The 26,896-nt window shown below is 40.0% G+C and overlaps 1 protein-coding gene across 3 annotated transcripts in view; it reads right to left on the reverse strand.

Moving 5' to 3' along the window:
* The window catches only part of kank4 (KN motif and ankyrin repeat domains 4), a 130,111-nt gene that overhangs the window by 41,581 nt on the left and 61,634 nt on the right, over window positions 1-26,896 (reverse strand). Inside the window, exon 2 of one of the 3 annotated variants that reach the window (XM_074668000.1) lies at window positions 13,157-13,318. The exons of the other annotated variants lie outside the window; for them this stretch is intronic. The gene's annotated coding sequence lies outside the window, so the exon portion shown is untranslated. The remainder of the gene's footprint in view (window positions 1-13,156; window positions 13,319-26,896) is intronic. 3 annotated transcript variants of the gene reach the window in all.

Raw genomic sequence — 26,896 nt, forward strand, 5'->3', positions numbered from 1 at the left:
GTTAAACAAATGCTGGTATTGGATGAGATCATTAACAGTTTCAGCTGATCCCAAAGTCCAGGTATCAGGATCAGAAAAAGTAGGATTGTGCATCTCAAATAGATGGAAAACTATCTTCTCAATCAACCTGGCAAAAGTAAACCATGGACTGTTTCCTCTTGACCTGTTTGCTTCATTTAATAAAAAGAAAGTTCATGAAAATATAGACTCCATGGATCCATTTCTCACTCACATGAGCCCTGTGGATTGCATCTTCTTTTATACCTGTATGTTTTATTTTGTTGATATTATCCATGCTGGATGTTCTCTTTGTTTGTGTAAAAGGAAAAAGTAATAACAATACTCGAACAAATATAAATGTATTTATAGCTGCTGAGTCATTGGCTCTATTCTTGATGCTGGAGTCAACCCTTGCCTTGATTTTCATCCAACAGTCAATATTCAGCTCTTTGTTTCTGAGGCCTTATTGTTGTCATTTTCACCATTTTATTTTGAGTATTTAATTTCTACTAACAGGCACTACACTGCTGCTAGAGTATAACCTGGATTTTTATGTTTTGAAGCTTAAAGCCACAGAAAAAGCTGCAGTAGTGGATTTTTCTGTAACAACATAAAAGTCGAGTCGATGCTGAACTCAAAGCACAAAAGAGCAAAAAGGACTTTTCAGTCGCTTCTTTCTTCTTGGATTCAATCCGAAGAGAGAAATATAAAGCAGATATAGGGCATGGTTGTATATATGAAGGTTAAAGTCACCGCCCTTGGAGCGATACTGTATGCGTTCAGAAGGTCACACCAACACACCACGTGAACAGAGATGTACAGAAAATCATCCCTGAACAAACCCACAAAGAAGAAGAAGAAAACGCGTTAATTGAATGTCATGGGTCATTACGTTGGAGTGCCTGTGTAGCTGAGATTGAATTAGTCTGTTAATATGACACAGAGCAGGCTTAGAAAGAAGGCAGGCCAACAGGAAATAAGACGGGAGAGCGCGAACAGGGGACAGGAGGTGGGCGAGGGAAAGTGGGTGAAAAGGCTGCAGAGATGGGAGTGGCAGCTGTACACACTCATATCTCAGACATGCAGGGCTGCTTTACCGTTATATTCTCCTCTCCCCCAGCCCTCCTTCTGTCACTTTCTGTCTCGTACTCTGTCTTTTTAAAAGGAAAAAGAAACCACTACTTGAATGCATGAGAGATTTCTTGTGCATGCTGACCGTGCTCGGGCTGCAGCAGCTGTGAAAGCGAAGGTGGGAAAGCTGCAGGAAAGAGTGCAAAACTGCAACAATAACACAGGTCCCAAGTCCTTATCACAGCCCAGACATGGGACCTGCTATCTCTGTTTACCCCTGAGAAAGGAGGCAGAACTGTCCAGCTTAATTTGCCAGCTCTAAGCCCGAGATAGACACTAACACATTGGAGCAGGCGCACAGGTGCAGACACACACACACAGGGATGAATAAACATGCAAAATACTGAACGCTGCAAAATCTGAAGAGTGCAACGTCAACAACCTTTGCAGCCTAATAAGTGTTTAATCGTATAACTTTTAACATTAAGGGCATTTTCAATCAAAGGTTACTGGATCTAAAATAAAATCCAACAGTTTAATTTAAGGGAAGTTTCCAACTTCAAGCATTGCATCACCTTCACTTGGACTTTTCTGGCTCGCCTCAGCAGGGAAATTAATTCAATCAGGCGTGTTTGCAGGATTTAAAAGCTTTCACTAAGCAGGGTTTACCTCATTGGAATAAGAAGTTATAAGCCAATCAGGACCACAGCAGTGTATTTGAAACTGTCTCTGAAGGAGTAAACCTAAAGTGGAAGAATTTTCTGTGTGACTTTGGATTTTCTTTTCTGTTATTAAAGTCACTTGTAAAGACGGTGATCCCAGAGATATGACTTAGTTTGACTCAAACCAAGTGATCTTTTGGTGTCATCTGCCTGCATGCGCTTTCTTACATTCCCTGGCTGACTAACAGATGGAACAGAGTCCAAACCATAAAATGAAAATTTGTTAAGTCTTATAAACCAAGATAAAAACTCTCTTTGGAAAACCTCTTTCTTTTTTTAAAGGCATAGTCAGGTTGACCCTAAAATCACACCTCTACAGATTTCGGCATCAAGCCTTGGCTGCACCAACACAATCTGTCAGCGCTGACTCTTTTGGCTCCACATCTCAATAAACTGAAATGAAGTGACATCCTCTCTTCTTTATCCAGTCAGTGCCTTACAGTAGCACAGTGAAGCTTTGAATATAACAGTATTAACTTTCCATCTGCAATAAACTGCTTCATATCAGTCCCTCAGTCTGATATCATCGTGTCAAAAGTGGTGAAAAAAATCACAGGTGGCTGGAGTTACTGAAGTCTCCCTTTAACACAGATGTCACAAAGGTATAAATACTTGATTCTGTCCAGTCTAATGTAACATTTTTAATCATTGTTGTGAAACTACTCATTTAAAAAAAAAAAAAATCTGGCTTTTTATGCCTTCAATCAGAAAGTACAGGAAAAAGGAGCGAATCCTCAAGTTGGTTCCAAACCCAGGCCACACGCTCATGGGTGAGCTTGATGGGGTGTGACCAAAACTACAAGGCCATACCTGCACAATGTGAAAATACTTTTGAATCAGTGAAATTATATCAAATCCTGACACCCAACCTTTCTGAACTCAACAACAAAGCCATCACAGGGTTCCCGCGGATCCTTGAAAAGTCTTAAAAGGCATTGAATTCATAATTCTAAAAATAAGGCCTGAATTGGCATGAAAAAGTCTTAAATCCAAGTTTCTAAAGCCTTAAAAATTTGAACACAGTGGTAAAGTTTATGTTAGTTTGAAGTAGAAAAAAAATTAAGTAACATTTATCTATTTTTCTAAATAATTTCCTGATTTACTCTTGTGGCAACATCGCATAATCACAATAGCGGAACTAACAAAACGGTGATGTGGTTGCACCAGGAACTTTTAAAGCAGATGCATGTCTTGGTTCTACTTAGGGTGCCTGAAAAGAGAAAAAAATGAGGAAAAATTGGCAAAAAAAATCCAAAAGTGGCTTAGGGAAATTGATTATGGAAGCAAAATTGAGAATTAAATTTGAAATTAAATTTCAAAAACCATGTAAAAATTCCAAAAATGGTTTTGACAGTGGCCAAAAAAGATGAATTGGGGCAAAATAGGCATAAAGTTGTAAAAATGGGGTTAAAAAAAGGTCAAAAGTGATGTTTAATGTAAAAATAAACATTCGGTTAAAATTGCCTCTAACCCAGGCAATTCATGTGGTGTTTTTGTTTGTTAGTTTTGTTTGTTTCAATTGTAGTTTGTTGTCGACTTGTTTTTAAATTTGATTACCAACATCATTAAAAAAGTCTTAAAAAGTCTTAAATTTAACTTGCCTTGAGCTGTAGGAACCCTGCATCACATGCAGACCACACACCATAAACCCCCTCTACTCATTCTTCACAATCCTCCCATCTGGATGAAGATTGAGGTCCATAGCCTGCAAACTGCATCCAAATGGGTCCCCTCTGCTATCACTCTTTTGAACAAAGTATCCAAGTGACTCTTGTGTGTTGTATTCGTGTATGACGATGCGTTTTGTTGGTGTAAATGGGGGTAAATTGTTGGTTTGTATGTGTATCATTTTCCCTCTGTACAGACAGTTGTCATGAGCCCACAGGAGCAGGAAACAAGAGGTGGAGGACCCAATAGCAGATTTAAACAAAAAGGTTAATTTATCGAAGCTCAAAATCCAAAAACTCTTACAAAAGAAACAGAAAACAAAAACACTGGAAAACTGACACAATAAACACAGATGGAGCCAGGAGACACGAGACACCAAAAAAACAGCAACAGGCTACAATAAACTGACAAAGAACTCAAGAAACAAACACTGCGTTTACATGAAGTCAGTAACCCTTTCATATTCAGAATAAATCAGAACAAACACCAATATGAAAAACCTGAAACCCAAAAAACACCTCAATGTTCCTCTCTTTTTCTCACCCGAATATTTGGTCATGTATACACCTATCAGGATATCTTCATCCGAAGGAACATTAATTTGTGTTCTGTGCATTTTCTGTTTGCAAGGAATCTTGGTCTTTTGAGTACAGGAAGTCCGCCATGCTGTTGCTGTTGTTGTAGTTGTTGTTGCTATGGATACAGCAGGACAAAGGGTAGATGTCGTGCATTGTGTCATGACATTCTATCTATCTATCTATCTATCTATCTATCTATCTATCTATCTATCTATCTATCTATCTATCTATCTATCTATCTATCTATCTATCTATCTATCTATCTATCTATCTATCTATCTATCTATCTATCTATCTATCTATCTATCTATTTAGCCTCCTAAGACCCCATAAGTCTATGAGGAGTCAACATTTCTGTCTTTCAGACCCATGATACTTAACTTTTAAAGCTTTTACCTATTAGTCACATTTAGGGACACTGTCCACAGCATCTTTTGGTAATATTTCAACATAAAATCCAATTTTAGTGTAAACACTGGCAGGAATGAACGCAAAAGGCAGCTCCCGAAAGACAATAGAAAAGTAAATTTGACATCCAAAATTTCTAAATGAAACCAGTCTATTTATGTAGAATACAAACAACATATAACTTACTGGAACATTAATAATGATAACACCAATAACCAATGACTTCCTGTACAAAGACCAAGTTTGGTTATCAAACTTGTTGGGTCTTACTTTTTCCCAAAAAGCAAGGAGAAATAAAACATGCACTCCAGACAAAAGCTTGAGTCATTGTGATTGATTTTTGAAATAAACTACAGAGTAGTAAGTAGCATGTTGGATCTTTCTCACCCTGTCTGAGTCCAGAACTGCTACAACAACCCTTAATATCATATGAAAACATATTACATGTTTACATGGCTGCTTTAAATCGGATTTCTGTTTTACATTTCGTTTTAATCTGCGTCTCATTACAAAGGTATTCCCTGGGATCCAGCTGATGTGTAATCAGGTGAGCTGCAGATGTGGAGGACACTTCTGCATAATGACACATCACTTCAGAGGCTCCAGAGCAGAAAAATCACAGACAAGAAAACTGAGCGCTGGAATGTTTCTGATTGCAGCTTCGGATCGACTAAAGGATGCTGGAAGCCCGAGAGAAGGAGAGGTGTATCTGTGATTTCAGAGCTGGGTCTATGTTTGCTCTGCAGGAACAGATCAATCCCTTCGCTCTATTAGAGCCATTTGAGAACAGTCAACTCCAGTCTAAGATTATCTCCGTCTATGAATAGTACAATACAACAGGAGACATCTTCTGGGCCAATTTGTCTTCAATCTTCTTCACTCCTCTTTCGTCTGATAGATTATAGATCACGCAGCCTCCCTTTTCCCCCCTCCTAATCCAGAATGATCCAGCTCAGTCCAGTATGACAATGTCTGTATTCACAAGGGGCCAGATAGTTCCCTCTGTGCTAAACAACATCTGGCTCTCAACCGACCAGAGAGAAAAATGAGAGGGAGCTTCTGGCTCCATTAGATGAGAAAAAACACTCAAAAGAGCTAAAGTGAGTACGCTACTGTTTCATTACAGGCCAGAACAAGCCGCTTCATCTGTCAGAGACTGCAAACAAAGATTACAAGTTGCTCTGGATACTATATTAAAGAGCCAAAGTGCAGCATGAATTTTAATGTTTTTTAATGAGCAGATGTTGTCTTCAAAGTACAAAAGGGAAAAATCTGGACAAAAATAGGCTTAAAAGCTTTATTCCTTCAGTATTTGGCTGTTAATCAGCAGCTGTAAAGCCCCAAAGAGACAAAAACAAACCATCTGTGTCTGAAAAATACTAAAACTGCTCTCTCTTAGCTTACTTTAAACAATACACTATGTCCCGTGTCTGCCTGCTAAATGGAAATTCTGTCTGAGCTCAGAACAAACAATAGAGACTTGTGCTTTTTCCCAAAACACAAAGACACCAACAGGCACAAAGGGATGGCTTTAAAGTCTCTCCTTACATTGTTCAGTTGAGAGTATCCTTTGCCTCCACATGAGGAAATTAGCTGTAAGAACATCAAACAGCACAGAGACGAGGGACTTCACCAACATTCAGACAGACTCCTGTGGATGTACGGGATGCATCTGGCAAGTGACCTCCAGTGTATCTGTCTGCTGAACAACTCGGGAGGATCCGCGCACACTGCTGCCAAGTATCAGTGTTGTGCTGCCTTGCAGAATGTGATAGGATAGGTATACTCTGACAGAAACTGAAGGGTGTCATCTGAGTATGCCTGACTCTGGGATTAGCCGCATATAAATGGGAAACAGAGTTCCCTTGCAGCATGTTTTGGGAGCATGAAACAGCAGCAATTCATCAAACTCTGACATTTTTCTCTGAAATCATTCTCACGGATGGAGGGTTTACAAATCATAGGGGACCAAACAAGAAATGATCAAGTTACTGCTTTTGGCTGATAAGCATTGGGGGCAAGAACAGAGGGTGGATGAATTTACTATAAGCATTAGCTTAAATTTTCTTACATTATTCCATCTTTACATGATGCTCGACGTCCCTTAGGTCATCTTTTTGTGCATTGTGTCCTCTTTTGCTGATAAATTTAAAAGGTGAAATAATAAAGTTTGGGGTTTTCATGTGATAAATTATCTAATGGTTGCTTTTTTCCATAGCTTTGGCATTATAAACGTAGCACAAGTAGCGATACATCCACAACATCACATCACAGCTTCCTGTCGGACCTCTGCACACCCCATTAACGCCATCATCAAGTTTGCCGACGACACCACGGTAGTGGGGCTCATCTCTGGGGGGGATGAATCTGCATACAGGGCTGAGGTGGAGCAGCTGACTGGGTGGTGCAGTGATAACAACCTGCTCCTCAACACAGCTAAGACCAAGGAGCTGATCATTGAGAAGGACCTGACCTGGACTGCGAACACCTCTGAGCTATTGCAGAAAGCCCAGCAGAGACTGCACCTCCTGAGGGTGCTCAGAAAGAACAACACCCCCCAGAGACTGCTTGTGTCTTTCTGCAGGTGCACCATCGAGAGCATCCTGGCAGTGGTACACCAGCTGCACAGTGGCTCAGAGGACGTCACTGCAAAGGATCATCAACACGGCCAAAAACATCACCGACTGCCCTCTCCTCAAACTGGAAGAACTGCACCATTCCCACTGCCCCCAAAGCTGGGAAAAATAACCCAGGACCCCTCTGACCCTGGACACCACATGTTTAATCTGTTACCATCAGGCAGGCGGTACAGGCCGATCACCACAAGGACAAACCGGTTCAGAGACAGTTTCTGAACAAGGCTGAAATCAATATCTCATTCGTCGTCATATAATTACAATAGAACAATTACCTCTATGCCATCAATGCACCTGAACATGGCAGCTGTTTTGCACTTTACACTGTTTTCACTGGCTGAAGGGCTTGTGCAATTTTGTTGTACTTGTTGCAATAACAAATAAACTTCTATTCTAACATGACGCACAGAACAAAAACCGTGAAGGACATGAGAGTCTAAGCACCTTGAAAAATAAAGAACCTACAAATGGTTAATTCAAGTGGTTCAATAAAAAAATAAATGGGTTGTAGGAAAAAAAAACATTGTGAAACAAGAACAATCTGTAAGATGACCTCAATTAACCCTGTATTGCCAAGTGTATCATATTTGATACTTGAGTTTCAAAGACCTCTATCTCATTATTAACCCCTTGATGCCTGTTGTCGCATATTTGAGACATACCCTGTCAGGTCTTGATGCAGCTGAAATGACCTTTGTATGTCATTAATACCTATTGATTCATTCATTATATATATATATATATATATATATATATATATATATATATATATATATATATATATATATATATATATATATATATATATATATATATATATATATATATATAATATAACTTATTTATAACTAATGTGTGTACTATACTCAAAATTACAATCTTCATTCAATTTGACATTTGAAAAAATGCAAAAAAAAAAAAAAAGAAAGAAAGAAAAAAGAAAAATTGGAAAAAAACAATCTATTTTTTATTACTGTTAACATGATAAATAGTTCCTGTTAAAACCTGTCCAAAAAAATTAAAAATGATAGTATCATCCCACTACAGACACAGGTATTATTGCCCATTTCAAAATGGCTAAATTGTTCTAAAAAAAAATTTAAATGAGTATTTTCTGCATTGAAAGAATGCATATTTACAAAAAAAAAAAAAAAAAAAAAAAAAGATGCCAAAACTGCCCAATTTCTCAAAAATGATTATAATCAATACATAATGAACAAAGGATATAGCAATTCTTTTTTTAAATTTTGTTTAAAGGGTTTACAAACATCTCAGTTCCAAAAGAGTAGAATATTCTGACTTTTTTTTTAAGAGTTGGGCTTTTAAGAGTTAATATATCAAACAATATTGAGCTCAGTACTGCTACACGTAATTGATAGACTTTACTTTTGATAAACAAAAAGGTCAAGGATAAGATAATGCTCTTTGCACACTTGCAGTCTAATTTACCAAAGTTGTATTTCATTTTTGACCACCAACAATTTGCAGATCTGAATATCTGTAAATGTGTCTAATCAGTGACATGCTGCCCAACATTTATATACTGACTGTAAATATTTTGGATAAAATACAAACATCTATACTTACATTAATACCCTCAGACACTGAGTAATGGCCTTAACATGTCATGTCATGTTCAGTAAGAGCTTGATAGCTGATGCCTCTGACATAGGAAGACAGATGATGAACATCTTGACAGCAGAGTTACATGATCACTGAATACAGCTCATGCTTACATCAATTTCCTGCTCTAAACATATGGGTTATCAACCAATTTAGATTTCTTCTGTTTAAACAACTCTTCCAAAATCTTGAATGTTAAAAAGAACAACAGAAAGTAATGTCAGCTGTCAATTGGTTTTCTATAGCTTCTACTCTCTCAGTTTATCATCTTACATCGAAAACTGTTAGATCTGGTCTTTTAAACCTTTGTCACCTGACTTCATGGCTACAAAAATAATTTAACTGTGACTTATGAGAGGAACTTGTGATCAGGGTGATAATAGAATCATCATGTCACAATTTTTTTTAATACTCAGTCAGAAAAGATTTTTTCACACCACTTTTTTTTTTGTAGAAATATCTGTTTAAACTCTGAGATTGTTAAATTTGACTGTTTTCAAGTGTTTTATAGGCAGAAAAATGGCAACCGTTTCAACTTTATCTGCCCCGGTCTTGACAACACCTCCTCTCCATCCGTCAACAGACAGATAAACCTTTCACCTTGCGACTGTGATGCTATCTGTCTACCTCCTCACTCCTTCACACACAACATGAAAGCGTCTCTTCACACACTGTAGTGGCACTCGAGCATGAGGAACAGCTGCCTGCTTTCATTAGCGATAAAAGGAAGTGACACGCCATCTATTATTCATTCGACCACACATCCACCTCCTTCGAGCTAAAGCCACGTTAGCGTTATGGCTACTTCCGCTCAGGAAGTTAATGACGGTGGGGTTGTAACTGCACCGCTAATTAGCGAGTGGGCTATCTGACTCTTCCTGCATTAACAGCAGCAGATGTTAACGGCGTTGAAGAGGATGGTGGCGGGGACAGTTGGAGTTTGGTGGGAATAAGTGGCGAGGCAGGAAGAGAGGGAAAAAAATGTAGGTCAGGGAAAACAGAGGAGAAATGAAGTCTTCTCCTACTCCCAGGATGTCCTAACCAGCAGCAGCTTGGTCATAGGCTCAACTTGTCAAAGTATGATGCTTTTCATAGCCTTACAGTACGATCGAGGCCTCCCTTCACTCTCAAGTTCTGTCAATGAAACGCACTTTTAAAAACAAGTTTCCATCTGAAGGTTTCCACCAGGATGTTTTACAAAGGAGGTGAAGCTCCAGAGGCAAGCAGCTGTTTCACTGCCCAAAGCATGCTGGGATACAAAGCAACACAGGCCTGCAGGCGTTGCTGCCCTTTAACAACTTTTCTTCCACGGCAGATCTTAATCACGCATTTGAAGAAGAAAAGGGGCGTACTGTCAAGGAAATAAACCCTGTGAGGTGCTGGTTTGACTGAAGAAGCTCCTTGATATGAGACAAGTAGACAGCAAGTCTTCAAACTCCACAGGGCAGAAAAAAAGGAACTACAAGGCTGCAAAGGAAATCATAGCCTGAGGTTCATTTTCATAAGGCCCCCGGCTTTCATCATACAATGTATTCATCATAGCATTGAAATGAATAATGGTTTAAATCATGTGTACATTAACATTTCCTTTGCATACACGTCTTGTGGAAAGCTAAACTCAACACAACTGCAGTTCAGAAAACACATTAAAAAAAAAAAAAAAAAAAAAAAGGGATGAAATGGGGCAGAAAAGTTGTTCAGAATGTAGGATAAGAAATCCTGTTTTCAGGTCAATTTAGTCTTAAAAATAAAATCCAGATCCTGATCCTGCCATAAAAACATCCCAACATATTTTCCCTACATCACCCCCTTGTGGAGAACATCTTCCTTGGTCAGAGGCAGAGTTTGCTGATGTTTATGTAGCATGTAACACTTCAGAAACTGACCACTGATCATATGGTATCAAGGATGTTTAAGCATACGCATTTTGCAACGTTTCCACAGGCTAATCCCAAGACAGATCCCCAAATAACGGAGACGAACCGACCCACTATATTGGGTCGGTTGGATGTCTTCCATTGTTGCTCTTTGTTTACTGTGTCGTGTTTTTCTTCTTAGTTGGATTTATTAGCGGAGTACACTGTGTCGCGCTGCTATGGCGTCACACTGTTATTTAACTGATGCATCTATCCTCATCTGGCTAACACACCGCCTGTCAGGCTTAACCGAACCAAACCGTGCCGATCTAAACCGGACTGCTTGGTGGAAATGATGCTTTAGTGACTGATTGTTTTCATGATCTGGGGGTTTAAAGGGGCTGTGTTCTTGAAAAAGTCTCCCTTCTAGATATATACCTGATCCTAATCTACACTTTAAAATGATTTTATCAGCACCAATATAGGTTATTTAAAAACGCTACTTCGTAGCTTCCTGATCGGGTCAAGCAAGACCGGATTGATTTACGGCACATCCAAGTCTCTATGACAACACTATGCTGGCTGACGAAGTTTATTAGTGAGAAGAGAGATCTGTGTTTTTCTCTGCTAAAACGACTTCTGTGATTAATTTTATAGTGATGGTGGACATTGGAGCCTAACTGTCAGGCAGAAAAAGGACAGAAGAGCAGAAGAAAGATAAACAGGAGAGTGATACAGCCCAAGCTAAAGGCTAAAAGGGTTCATCTGTTTGTGCTGATGTTGATTCCAGCCCACAGTCAGCAGTTATTCTGCAGTGGTCTGTTCAAACTTGAGAGTCTATCGAGTGAGATTACGTTAGCTCTGCTTGGCAAATGACTGGCAGGACATAACCAGGATTTACTGAAGTTACACATTACTGACACATCCCACAGCACTAGGCTGTCAGTAGCGCTACGTATGGATGGTTACTAAACTACTTACAAACTGACAGTTAGCTTTTTGTTACGTTAGCCTACGGATAGGTCGTAGCACTGGGCTGCTATTAGCGCAACATATAGCCGGCTACCGGCGCACCGTACAAACTTACAACTTCTGCTTGTTGTCACACTTCTAACAACAGCGCTACGTAACTGTACTGAGAAAAACCTTAACTTGTAGTTTTGTATCCAGTAAAAAATGACTTGATCAAATAAAATGTGTTTCAAAACAAACACACGCCTGGTTAAAGTCGCCCTCTTTTATCTGGAATGGTACCTGGATCACGATATTTTGATGCTAAAGCCTGGCCACAGATCAAGCTCCTGGATTTGATGAGGTTTAACCGAAAACGTGCTATGAGCAAAAGATAAAAGATGAGCTGAAATGAGGGATGGCAGGAAAAAGGAAGAAGGACTGAGGGGTGCAGGTGTGTTGCACCTTTCCAGGGAGGAGTAGATCACTTACACACACTCACACTGTCATGTCACATTACCTCCTCTACCGCTCACTGCGACAGGTAAAAACAACACACACACACACACAAACATCAAACATGCATGAAATATTCAAATGTACAATATAAGCAAGTTTGAGCTTCTGTGTTAACACACTCAAACGCCAACATGGATTATAAATGAACCTCACTGTCCCACCGCTCATTAATCAACACTTTCTGCTCACACACACACACACAAACTTGAGGGAGGACTGACACTTGAATGAAACAGCTCATCAGATAGGGAATTTGTGCATGAAAGCACACACAAACATGCATGCAATCACAGCGTTTATTCCCCTACACAGTCCCACACACACACATCCTGGTGATAAAGAGGCCGCCTGACACCAACAGAGTGTGAAGTCAGGCGGGCGATGGCGGTGCTGCAGACTGCAGAGCAGGCAGAACGAGGGGAAGAAATCAACACTTATAAATTCACACTCTATTGATTTTTAGCATGATGACAGCCCTCCAGCTCGGCTTCCGCTACACACACAGAAAAAACACACACATGCACAAAGAGGACATGTGGCATGCACATTGAAATATCGCCTCAGAACAAAAAGCAGGCTGATTCCCCCTCTGCATGGCTCAATAGTCACTGCACTGTGTTGCATGTGTGTGTGTGTGTGTGAGTGTGTAAGGGGGTGAATACATGTGTGCGTGTGTTGCCTCATTGTCAGCATGCTCACTTGTTCCTCCTGCATTGTTTTAGCTGCCAAAGATGCGCGAGGAGTGTAAAATTCTGGGAACAGAAAAACACCACCCGGCCTCTAACGCAGCAATTTACACAATCCCAAACACACTCCTTTCTTTCTGTTGTTCACACGTTTTCTCACACATCCCAGGCAGAAACATGTGACCCATGTTCCAGCCTGCAAGACACAAACTGGGAAAAGAAAGGGTGAGAAAGGAGGGAAGGGAAGGGGAGGTGTAGCAGATAAAAGAGGAGAAAATGAGCCAAACGTGAGAGGAACAAAGGAATTATAAGAGATGAAAACAGTGACAGGGAAAGCAATCAGTAAAGTGTTACAGAAATGTGAGCAAACAAGACACAAACAGGGGGATGAGTGAGAAAAAAAGAGGAGTAGATTCTCACGTGGTGGCTGCATCTCACCTTCCACACAGCTGCTTTCACCTCCTGTCCTTCCTGTTTCTGTTTCTGTGAGTGCTACTGACCCCGTGTCTCTTCCAACCTCAGCTCAGAACGACTGAGAGAGGAAAAAAAAGGAGAGTGGAAGAGGGTGGGAAAGGGGTGGAGGTGTTGGCAGAGGTGGTCCTGAGGGGTGGAGGAAGGAGGAGAGAAGAAATATCGTGCTGCAACATTAATGTAGAACACACTCACACACACATATCTACAACCAGTGCCTGAGTGTGTGTGTGGCTCTCGCAGCAACTTATGTGAAAGTGAATTCAGGTGTGGGGAGGATTTTTATGGCTTTGTGGAAATACTGTGATAATCTACCTGTCTAAACCAAGGTAACGTTTTAACCCATCCACATAGCATCCACACACTGATGGCAACGCCTGCAACAGTAAGGGACCATTAGTATAAGCTAATCTCATTCATACACATTCAAACACTGCTGAAAAACAGTGGGAGCAAATCAGAATTCAGTATCTTGCTCAAGGGCACTTGGGGTTGAACCCTAACCCTGGAAACTCTACCACTGAGACCAATACAAATAACTGTTACTTTACGAGCCATCAAACATGAACCACCATAATCAAAAGACTGTTCAACTGTTTGTGTTGATTCTGGCGCCCCCTGTGGACAAAGCAGTATGTCTCATTTCTATTCTCATTTTGTCCTGTAAATGTGTAAATATTTTTATTTCTTTTCCACATGTTTCCAACTTCTTTTTTTTTCCCTTTTTGACACCCAAACGTCAGACTCATTCAAACTCTGTGCTGCCGAAAATGAATTGAATTGAATTGAATCAGAAAAAAATACAAAATTTATCCATGAGGGGCAATTAAGGTGGATAGGGTAGTCAACAAAGAGTCCTTTCAAAGTTTACTGTTTAAAATGCTAAAACCCTTAATCCAAGAAAATGAAAAGTAAAAAAATTAGGGATGCACAAAATATTGGTATCAATATCAGTATTGGCTGACGTTGGTCATTTTTAACATATCGGTATCGGCCGATTTTTACTCATCAGCTGCTAGCATTTTCAGAGCATCTTGAACGATCTTTCAAGACCCAAATAATCTTGTTTTCTGTGACTATGTAAACACCAAAACTACGTAATAAGGGTGGACTCTCTTCTTTTATAACTCTTGTCCTGTTTTTGATCTAAAAAAACAGACAAAACAAACTTTTTTTGATCACGTTCATCCCGGGCGCTCTATCCTTTGATCCTCTCCGTGATCGTCTTTCTCCTGATTGTGCCACTCTTTTACTGTGAACTACCTCGACACATCATCTCAGATTGTTACTTTTTTTTAACCAATATCCATATCCATATATATCAGTTATCAGCCATGACAACAATATATATTTCGGATATTGGTTATCGGCCAAATGTCCATATCGATGCATCCCTAAAAAGAAAACTTAAACGACACTATACTATAAAACTAAGATACTTCAATAATAAGGTGCTACTTAAATACTAAGAGATAAAATAAATAAATAAATAATAAACCCTAAGTACTGGAGAACAGCAACAGGGTACTGACATAATAAGGAAAGTAGGAAAGAATAGAAGACAGAATAGAAAGAAAGCAGTTCATCACGTTCAGATTTGCTGCATTTTTTACCTTCAACAACTTATAGAAAGAGCTTTGGCTAAAAGAGCTGGTCTCAATTAATGGGTTTGAGGGGATGTTGAATTGTTTACAGGTGGTCACATCAGGCTACATGTGTTTTCCTGTTGTATTTGAGACTTTGGTTGATCTTTGGTTGATTTATTCTGGTATTTTATGTGTTTAATTGTTTTTTTAATGCCTTTTTAATTATATTTTTATGCATAGTTGTTGTCAGTCTGAAACTTTGTAAACTGAGCTGTTTCCCGTCTCGGCCAGGACACTCTTGAAAAATAGATTTTTAATCTTGATGAGTTATTTTCTGTTTAAATAAATGAATAAATAAATAACAAATGTTGAAGAATGGTGTCCTGATGAAAACAGGCAGCAGCATGGTTAGCAAAGTCTCTGGCAAATAATGAGTGGTCACAGAAAAAAGACAATTACTAGACACAAACGACAGTAATTAACATCCCCCAAAAAAACATAAAATAGCCTGACAAACAATGACAAAAACAATCTCAATTAGACACCAAGCAAGGAAATTATTTCAAAGCTGGCACATGTTTTTGTGGATATAAACTATTTTCAAAGCTTGGATACTTTCTAACACATCTAAATACAAAATAAACTAAGCTTATATTATTTCAAACTTCATATAAAAACAATGAAAACTGATCCTTTTTACAAGCTTGAAACTAATTATAACCTTACATGATGGAAAACAAGCTGAAGATTTGAAAACAGGAGGCCGGGCAGTGATGGGGTTTGTTTCTGTCCGTACAAACTTTTCTTGCAGGAGTTTCTGTTCATTCATGCTTCACTTGCTGTGTGCACATCTGTTTGTGTTGTGAGTGTGTGTGTGTGTGGTTGTGTGTGTGTGCAGCCAGCGGGTGAAGAACCTTCCCTAAAGTGAACTCCCACTATGCACCAGTCTAATTATTACTGGAGGACTTAGTCGGCCCATGCTGTGCTGCCACACGAGGCTTCCACCAGGACTCCACAGACTCATGAAAACTGATTATTGGAGACATCAGACTGACTCCACTGACACATCATCTCTGTGATACTTAACACATTATCCTCTAGTTAGCTCTGCCCGTCTAAATAACAGACAGCAGTCTAATGAGTAAACCCTGGCTAGTCTAGCTGGCTCTGTAGTGTAAATGAGGTAAATAATTAACTGCCTTTAAATAGGCTAACTGCCCAGCCTAATGGCTCCTATCTCTTATCTCAATCCGGCACCAATCCCTCAGACCACCACTGCTAAATTCCCCTCTCAGCGAGTGTGTGAAACACATCTTAAAAGCAAACACCCAGCCAAAAACAGCTCAGAGTGCAGCACACAGAGTCTGTAAAATACAGCCTCCACATGACGTGCCATGTGAGTGCACAGATATACGAAGTGCATGAAATATTTATACAGATATATGTGGCGTAGCTGTAGCAGCACCGGGGCTCTAAATCAAAAACATCTTCGTTTTTGAGACGATTAAGGTTTAAGTTGACGATCATTCCTTGAATCCCGGCACCTAATTTACACTTTAATTGGTTCATAAATCACTTTGTTTGTAATGAATAAATAAGGGTAAGGAAAGCGGAACATGTGATGGTGTTTGTGAGTGCATGGGAGTGCAAGATTATGATGCTCAACAGCAAACAGGAAGAAGACAGGCGAGGAAAACATACAGCAAAGCACGCAAGGAGGGAGAGTATGGGCAGCTGAATCCAGTGTGAAACATGAAAACACTAAAATGAGGATAACTCCAAAGTCTGACAAAACCTTTCCTCAAAACTAAACTTTTTTTGTCAGACTAAAAGTTTCACTGATTTTATTTTAACGGAGAATATAACCGGGACTGCATGGTGGTGCAGAAAGAGGATTTCCCATCAGAGCAGGCTGGAGTTAGCATGTGCATGCTTTGCATTCTCTCACAGTCTGAAGAAAGCCTTGTCAGGTTAATAGGTCACTCTTAAAATGCCAAAACGTGTCTAATGTGTCAGCCATGAGATTGACTGGCAACCTGTCCAATTAAGGTGTAACCTGCCTCTACCTCAGTGACGGCTGGGGTTGGCTCTAGCCCCTAAGGAAAGACTGAACAATACAGGTAATGGATAAATATATCCCTGCCTCTTTGACGTCCAGAGGGAGCTCAGAGTACAGACATTGAGCCTTAAGAGCTGAAGAAGTCAGTCTAAACGAGTTTGCCAATTGAAAGATGCTGGGTTCACGTTCACCTTGAGGAAAGGCCTTGGGGTAGACCTGGAGCCTGCTGGAGGGATTATATATCCCATCTGACCTGGGAACACCTCAGGATCCCTCAGGAGGAGCTGGAAACCATTTCTGGGTAAAGGGATGTCTGGGTGAGCTTGCATAGACTGCTGCCCCTGTGACCTGATCCTTGATCAGAGGACGAATATGGCACAATGAATGGATGGAGAAAATAAATGATAGCTAGTTCTCCAGGTACTATGGAAATTCAAAGACAAAAACAAAGAAATCTTAGGCTTTTCTTATTATTATTTCAGTGAAAAATGTCTTTTTAGACTCAATATGAGCCACATTCATTTGACCAGTCCAGAAAAGTGTCTTATTTTAAGTAATTTGAAGACAAAAATTAGGTCTGAATTGCTTGCCAGTGGGGTAAGAAAAATGTACTTATATTTAGACCTTATACTAGTCTTGACAAGCACATTTCTCTTACCCCACTGGCAGATTTTTTTTACTTGTTACAAGCAATTCAGACCTCATTTTTGTTTTTAAATAACTTGAAATTAGACACTTTTCTGAACTGGTCAAATAAATGTGACTCATATTAAGTCCAAAAAGACTTTTATTACTGAAATAAGACAAAAAAAAACCCTGGGTAAGATTTCACTTTTTTTGCAATATATGTTTCCAGGCAGCTCATGGAAAAGCTAGAAGTTTCTTTGGGTTAATAGTAAACGGATGGATGATGTAGTGGACCAATATCAAAACAGGGGATGCATCCACCTCGGACATATACTGGATGTACTGAATAAAAGTGACAACTATCTTCTAAAGATCTTGCTGGCATCAAGTAGAAAGGCCATCACCAAATTTTGTCTACAAAAGAAGATCCCAACTGCTGTTCTTTTGTTAATACTGTTAAACAATTACATCTGTTAAAGCAAATTACTTTTTCTATAAGACTCAGAAAAGAGCTGGAGACAAACGATGGAATCTTTTTAGGAAGTGCTGTCTTGTACAGAGTAACCCATGACCTCTTGTTCTTGAATTTTTGGGAGTATGGATGTGTGTGTTTGTATGCACACAAGTCTGTTCAAAAAAAGGAAACAATGAATAAAATAACTAAAAAAGCACTCAGAGACCCCCACTAAGCATATTGTGATTGTTACCAACACTTTAGTCCTACTTTAATGTTATATTTCCTTTCAGCAGACTGTCTGCTACAGTTTGGTGTTAGTTGCAGGTTTGTATGATAATTTGTTTCCTGACCTGAGTATTCATAATATTGGCAGGATCTGGATCTTACTTTTACATTTGTCAGAAATTATGGTGACCTTGTCTTGTGTTGTTTTGCAAAGCAATCCGACCATTCATGGTGGAGTTATATACACATATGGTGAAAACGTCCCTATCTCACAATGATAAAGGATCCTTACAAATATCCTGTGAACCGGATCACCACCAAAATTTAATCATTTCTTTCTTATCCCATTTTGACTGTTTCCTTAAAATTTAATCAAGATCAGTTTGTTACTTATCGAGTTATGTTGTTCAAAAAACAATCAAACTCTCCTCAAAACATAACCTCCTTGGTGGAGGTACAAAGTAAAAAAAAACAAATAACTGGGGATGCTTCTTTGATGGAAGGAGTAACATCTTGAATCTTAGTTGGATTTTGAATAATCTGCAGGTTAATGGATAATAAAGTAAACATTAACTGCAGCCACCCTTGCATCAAAGGCGAGCAGAGCTTCTACTTCCTGTTACGATCAGATGCACAAGCATTGAGATATGTCGCATTGAGGGGACATGATTTGTTTCTCTGATCAAAGAAGGACTGAATTTCTTTCCAAAGGCTGTTAACTTACACATAAGATCTTTGTCAAAAACAAACGTAGCAGCTAACTCTTCCCCTCTCCCTATATGTCCAACACACTGCATAAAATCAGCCCACATCCTTTCATCTGGAGCATCCGACTGAAAGAGGGTGTAATTCGGCCTACAGGGTTAAGCCTCCCTCTGCTGATCACATGAACCGTCTCCTGTCAGGAGGGATCAGATCCCACCTCAGACCCTTAGGACTTCCAGAGTCTTACTCCACTCTTGTCTTTTTTCTGTGTGGCGAGGTTTCGACATCGCTGTCCATCTTGTTCGTTCTTCTCTTTGGGGGGGAATGAAAATGCAAAGTGAAAATGGTGAACGCTGAGACAAACAACTCGGGAGCGAGACGCTGCTCCAACCAAAGCATCTCTGCACCCTTTGGTGCTGAAGTGCATTTGGGGTATTAGCCTGAGCCTCAATCATGGATGAGGGATTCCCATGCCCACATGACCCCAAGGCCTGCAGGGAAATAGCAGCTGGAAGTGTCTCCCAAGGCAAGGCAAAGAGCCTCCAGCAAGGCCTTAAAAATAACTTAAACCAAGAGAAGAGCAGTCAATACACACTTAGGCTGAAGACAAATATCAAAAATCTCTGGATGTTCCTGTCAATAACCAGATATAAATCATTCATTTTGCTTACATGTTTTCTTCTTCAATTCTTTCAGGCAAGCACTCCTGCCTGGGACACATGTGGTACAGTATATCGCCGTACAAGTGCAGCCTCCCTGCTCCAGTGTGGACACACACACACATGCAGTTAAATGTTAAAATAACAACAGGCAGTGTTATGCAAAGTCTGGCACCCCAGGAGTCTGCAAATGCATGTGTTTGACTGTGTCTGGCTGAGTGTTGGAGCGAATGCCCCAAAAATGTTTTAAGTGCCGCACTGCACAGCTCATAAACATACAGCTCAGCACAACAGCTTGGAGTCATATACAGAGTGTTTGTATAACTGTGGGTGTAATGAAAACAGACTCATACCAGGTTAGGAAGTCAAATCTCTTGATTCTGCATGCAAATTTTTTAAACGATCACAGCTGAGGGAATAGCAATTAAACTGATGTTTTAATTTCACACTTGTGCTTATCAATTTAACTGCCTTTGTGAGCAACTGTTGTATTTCTGGGAGGTTGACATTCATAAAAAGTCTTTAACTCACACAATCTGCTGCATGTGCAGTAAGAGCGTGCAGAGTGCAAGAACTGTTTTCACTGGCAAAGCTCACTGTTCTTAGACAACAGCAGATTTAACAGCCCGATACCTCCTGAGTAGGGATGCAGGATATTATCAGCATGTTGTTGGTATTGGCCGATATTGGCTTAAAAATAAAATATCGGATATCGGCCAACACACCACATTCGGGCAATAAAGTAATGAGCGCAGGCTCCAGATATTTTTGAACTTTTTGTGGTTTTCAGATTGAACAGTCCCATACTGGCGTCTTAAACTTTAATTTAGGGATGCACCCATCCAACTTTTCTGGTTCCGATATCAACACCGATACCTGGGCTTTGAGTATCAACCGATAACCGATCCAATACTAGTGTTAAACAATAACCTGCATGCTCTACTGTGGGATAAGACTGGTCATGTTTTAGGTAAAAGGAAAGAAATGAGTACATGGAGTCCCTGTAGTTAATATTTATTTAAACTATATAATATTCAAATCTTTACAATAAGTTTGGTAAGAACCAAGCTTCAGAATGTGCAGAAATTATGTTCAATTGTAACATTTTTACCCTGTAGACTGATCATTCAGCAAAAAACAAAGAAAGTGCATCAGAGGTAACGTTCAAAATCAAGCATCAAAGAGTGCCAGTAGAAAATAAAAAGGGAGAAAACTGTTTGCCTGGATCGGCTGCCCCCCACCGATACTGATCCGGCTTTGAGGGGCACCGATACCTGATACCTGGATCGGTATCGGTGCATCCCTACTTGAATTAAGCAGCAGTTTGTAAGATACATGTCGCTGACTACAGTAAACAATTATATTCCATTTGGTTTTAATTGCTGTACACTTGCACTTCTCATATGTTCCCTGTGAACAGAGGTTATGTATACTGACTGTCAGTTATGAAATTGGTCAAATTTGCCCTGGTTGTAGGTATTGACTTTCTCAGGAAGAGCATCATGTAAAATTTTCATAATCAAATAAACAGTTTAAGGTATTTACTTTCCCTATACAGCACAAGAAATGAATATTACATAACAAATGTGATGAGTATGCACCATAATACAATATGCTACTTCCAGTACAGTAGACAGTTGATGGTCTCTGCAATTATGCGCACAGAAAAAATATCGATGTGGGCTAAATGAGTTCAATATTGGCATATCAGATATCGGCAAAATATTGTGCATCCCTACTAAAACATTAAGATAATCTTCCTCGCAAAATGAATGCCCCCATGACAGTAACTTGCCATACATCTATCCAGGAGTCTCTCAGTTTGTCTTGGGTTCATCTGGATTATTGCTGTGGATTGCCTGCTGCCATAGACCCACAGTTTCACCATATGCATCACTGCAACGTCAAACTATGGACTATATCTGTGTCTCAGTATCTCTGTGTCCCTGTCTACAACCTTTTTTCTGTCTCTTTCTCCTCTTTCTCCCTAATCCCTACACAGTCTCAGTAGATGTCTGTCCAACATAAATCTGGTTCTGCCCGAGGTTTCTGCCTGTTAAAGGGAAGTCGCATTATGTTATAACACCCCAATATGTAACAATGTAATACATTTTCACTCCATTATGTAATAATGCTGCATTTTGTATCAAAATTCTTGAACACAATATGTAATATACTTTGCTACATTATGTAATAAGTTCTTTCATATTGCATTGCTTATTACAAAATGCAGGTGTAATAAGTAAGAACTTTTTGAATAATGCGGCAAAGTATATTACATATTGTGTTCAAGAATTTTATTACAAAATACAGTGTTATTACATAATGATGTGAAAATGTATTTCACTATTACATATTGGGGCATTATTACATAATATGGGATTACAGAGCTGTACTCATTGTGGGTTAGGATGAGATTAGACTTCTTAGCTTGTCTTGATATTAGGGTTTTGTTGATGAAATAAAATCTTGTCAACGTTAACAGGTTAGACCTCCTAATGTTTCTGGAGAATTTCCTATGGTATAATGTTTATTATGTTTTGGCGCAATATAAATTAAGGTTGAATGATTGATTGATAAACGTCTGAATGACACATGCCGCTAACACCTTAAAAGTTTGCTTCTAAACTTATTTCTTTGCTTCTTGGTAATATATCTGATACCATTGGAAAGCCGGTTAATTTCTCTAGTGGGAGCCACATAAGATATGTGGGATGAGCAGCAGAGCTGAGTATGTGGGTTTCACCTGTCAGGAAAATTTTTCTGTTGAACTCAAAAGAGTTACAAGAATTACAAAATCACAATATGATGAATCAGTTCATTTACTTCTCTTCTCTGCTAGGTGTTCTCTGCCAACAGTGAGGTTGTCTTGCCTTATAGCTGAATATACAGTTAGAGCTGAGGTAATAAAACATTCACAGGACATCTGGCCTGCACCCTTCACAATCACACCACACCAACCACACCATCAGTTGTATGGATCAATCAGTGTCACTTAACTTGCCCTCCAGTGAAATGGCAAAGCTATCCCCCATCTGTCTAATTACCTCCAGTGTAAGTTTCCTTTACATCCGACACACCCATGTAAAACTTGCCGTATCTTCTCTGCCAATGCCTAACAGCTTATTCATAAATTATCTCTTGGCACGAACAGCACACCCACGCTGATCCCACCAAGTTTATCGTCCTTATACAGTCGTTGCAGGGAGTTTGCGTTTTACTGCAGAAACGTTATTATAAGGGAAAGAAAATCCACTGTAACTCACTCTAAGACATTTCTCTGGACACAATCCGGAAAAAAAGCAATCATTCAAAGGCATGACTAGATTTTTTTTGAGGATATAAACTGTAACATATCTTTTAAATACTATCTGCTGATATATATCAGCAATCTGAACGTCATTCCTCTCATAGTTTTACAGTCTGTCTCATTCATCAACCTAAAAACTGTAAATATCCTGAGCCCAGATTCTTTCCCAGATCTACAATATTTAGCAAATATGTCGGCTCACCCCATCCCTCAAACTGATTCTGATTTACTCTGGAATATTCCTGCAGTCTTTAAAATGTATGTTATGTGAGTGTGTGAGCATTATTGAAGGCATACATCATCGCTGAAGTACACATATGGTCTCAACTATCTCTTCTTCAGAAAGACCATATATGGTTTGGACTGACCTTGTGCCACGGACAGAAAAATGATTGGTCGTCACCTCGGACAAAAAGAATGTGAGATAAAGTTTACGCTTTGTTTTCATTCCTCTGTTTTCTCATTCCTTCGAGGGAGACGTAAGACACGTTGTTTTGACACCCTTTGAGCACACCTCCCCTTAAAGTTTCAGCCTTTGAGAGCCTAAAAAACTTTGTGTTGTGGGTGAAAGTTTCATTTTTGTTTGTTGCAGAGCCTGGGTTGCTTTGTGTGCCTCGAGATTGAGCAGCGACTTGGCATAACATTATCACTAAACGCCCTGTGAATGTTAAATTTAATACAGCTTTTGACATTTTGGCTCCTGGCTCGGCTGTAAATCAGACCTCCAAACCCGATAAACTTGCACATGGGAATGAAAAAATAGACAAAGAGCCATGAATTATACCTCCATAAAAGCTGATTTCATATCTGCAGGATGGGATGCATAAAAACAGCTCAAGGCAAATGAAACAATGTTTATTTCATTTGCTTGTTAAACTTATTTCAAGCTGTATCCTGTCTCCATAGGCTCAGTAAGACAGTTTAACTTCGAAGCATTTTATTATATTTGCTAAAATCATATTTGGGCTCTGATTCTGTAAAGTTAGATGTTGTAATGTCTTTATTTTTGTTTACAGGCCTGTCTTCCCAACCTGATTACACTCTGCATGTGCTCTCCTTACACACAGGCGAGGCTGTCATACAAAGACGTATACGATAAAGGTGTTTTACACGCTCAGCAACTGACCTATGGCTAAGTCTCACCCTCAGACACGATGAGCCAATCAAAGTGCTTATAGCCATTCCCATACACTTGGGCAATCTCTGCCAGATTGAAATGCTTTCTTTTTGTTCATTTTTATAAGTTTTTTTCTCAGATTCTAAGTTTACAAATGGTCAAACGTTGTCCATGGGGCACATATTACTCAAGCGGCAACCTCCGGTCTGAGAAAATGGGACAAAGCAGAAGTGCCAAAATCTGCTGTTTCTGGAGTGTTCGCTTGAGGCTGGCTCAGAGAGTAGCAGAAGTCACATACACACCAAGCCAAAAAAGACATTTTCAAAGCAGAAATTAACCTATTTACAGCCTGGTTCAAAAAACGTCTCCTATCTGAGTCGCTAATTTTACTACCGGCTCCCACTGTACAGGGGGTGAATTTTTTTCTAACGCAGCCGTTCAGAGGATATTAAGAAATCGCAAGCTCCCCCAATAAGAGGCACAGCTGAGGGTCACGTGACAGCCGGCGCCCTATGGCTGTAGGGGAAGCCCTTGCTACTACCAATAGCCGATGTGCTTCATTTTCCGTTTCAGAAACAGACAGGTCGGCGAGACTACGTCCGTGTTTTATACAGTCTATGATGTTACTCTGACCCAAGGTATCCTGAAAGACTGGGGGATGGTGTGTTTTTCTACCCTCTCCTAAGCCTCATCTCAACCAAGAAAAGGGTCGTCTTTTCATTTAGTGTTGTGGTAAACCAAAACATCAACTCAACGTGATTAACATTAACATTTGAGACAACATATTGTCACTTTTCTGCAGATAAATGTAGTTTTCTTTAGCATCTCTAATGTTAGCTAAAGTTAGCCTGACGTGAGCTCCTAGCTACGTTATTAATCCTCTTACTTTGTTTTACTGGGAGAGCATTGGCCTGTTTTGTTTCACTTTTTGTGCTTTGGTGATCATGCATGGTTGTGTTCAACAATGCCGATCCTCTGTTTTGTTGTCGGAGATGGTGATGACAATGAGGTGTGAATTATCACCCTAGCACTGGGACCTCTAGCTGAAGTTTGTTATCAACCTTCTTAACAATAAAATGATTCATATATCCCTCTAATGTGTAGTTTAGACCCTTTTGGTGACTCCTAGGTCTGTGATCTTTCTGCCCCCAAAACTCAGCTGCCATAGCTTCTGTCACTGAATGTTCATTGTTGCCTGAGTGGGTGGAAGGGGCGTGGCTTAACCATAGGTCAACTATAACAATGCACTTGCTTCTCTTAAAAGTCCTCTTAGAGATGCTATGAGGAGGATCTGTTTTAATTGGGCTGCCTCGCCACCTACTGGCACGGAGTCACACGTACGCTGCGTAATGACTTTTAGCGAGTAGCGTGTTTGTTTTTGAATTACAAGGAGATCAGATGGAAGCAAATTTTCTTTGCTCAAGACAACTTTTTACTCGATGCAACGTGCCGAGGTAAAGGAATTATCAGTACAGATACCATTTGAAACGTGTCAACAAGCAAACGTTGTAGTAACTGGCTATATGTAGTGCTATCGGCAGCCTGGTGCTCCAACGTATCTGTAGGCTAACGTGACAACAAGTAAACACTGTCAGTTAGGCCCCGTTTACATGACGCCGAAAACGGTTGATTCCGCAAACATTTCGTTGCGTTTTGGCCTTCCGTTTTGACGGGACCACGTTGCGTTTTCAGTGAAAACGCAAAATTTTGAAAACGCTCCCCAGAGTGGAAAGATCTGAATCCGCTCCTCCATCCAGCTTCGTGTAAACACAGAGCGGAGCGTCTCAGGGTGAAACGCTGACGTCACCGCATGCGCACTCGCAGTTTCAGGTGAAGGCTCCGCGCTCAGCCACATTTCCAGTTGAGCCAGTAGGTGGCGGTAATGCGCGTTATGGTTGGATTGCCGACCGTCTCACACAACAAAACGGTAGAAAAAGAAAGAACAGATGAAGCGACTTGTCCTCCTGGAGTCGTATGAACGCGGATCGTTTTCAAGCCGTCCTCATGTAAACGTGGGTGGCTTTTGAAAACGCAAAGGAAGAATCGTTGCGGGAGTCTCCGTGTAAACGCGCCCTTAGTATGTAGCTTAGTATCTGTTTATATTTAGCGCAGCTGACAGCCCGGTGCTCTAAGACATGTCTTTAACATGTAACAGTAAATCCTGGTTATGTCCTGACAGTCATCTACCAATCAGAGCTAACGTAACCTCACTCTTCATTTTATTGATAGACTCTCAAGTTTGAACAGACCACTGCAGAATAACTGCTGACTGTGGGTCGGAATGAACACTAGCACAAACAGTTTAGCCCCTGTGTTAGCCTTTAGCTCGTGCTCTATCGCTCTCCTGTTTATCTTTCTTCTGTTCCTCTGTCCTTTTTCTGACAGCAGGTGGGGTCTAGTGTCCACCATCACAACAAAATTAATCGCAGAAATTGTTTTTTAGCAGAGAAAAACACAGATCTCTCTTCTCACTACTGAACTTTGTCTAAGAAGTAGCATTTTGAAATAACCTGTAACCTGTAATATTGGCGCTGATAATCTCATTTCAAAGAGTGGATTACAATCAGGTACATATCTAGAAGAGAGATGTCTTTCAAACTGAGTCAAGTTAGATCCTCTCAACTCTTTCTGATTGTCAGGAAGCTTTAAGAAGTAATCATAAGACAGCATAAGCAAATTCTGCAAGTCCAAGTACAAACACAACCATCTGTGGAACAAGCCACGACCAGGATTTTCCACTGAGCGCATGTGTTGTATTATGTATATGTGTGTGTATGTCTGTGTGATTGAGTGTGTGTGTGTGTGAGATCACTGACAGACATCCTGAGGAAGGCCAGTCACTGATAAGACCTTCTGGCGGGGAAAGACTGTTTATCCGTTACAAAACAGACGCCCACTGAACTGACCACAAGACACACCTCACTGCTCGAGTGGAAATGAGCTGGACTGTGGTGAACACTCA

The sequence above is a fragment of the Halichoeres trimaculatus genome, unplaced genomic scaffold (assembly GCF_033239565.1).
Source record: "Halichoeres trimaculatus isolate MK-OKI-2021-1 unplaced genomic scaffold, fHalTri1.1 fHalTri1_scaffold_4, whole genome shotgun sequence".
In the NCBI taxonomy this organism is placed as follows: domain Eukaryota; kingdom Metazoa; phylum Chordata; class Actinopteri; order Labriformes; family Labridae; genus Halichoeres; species Halichoeres trimaculatus.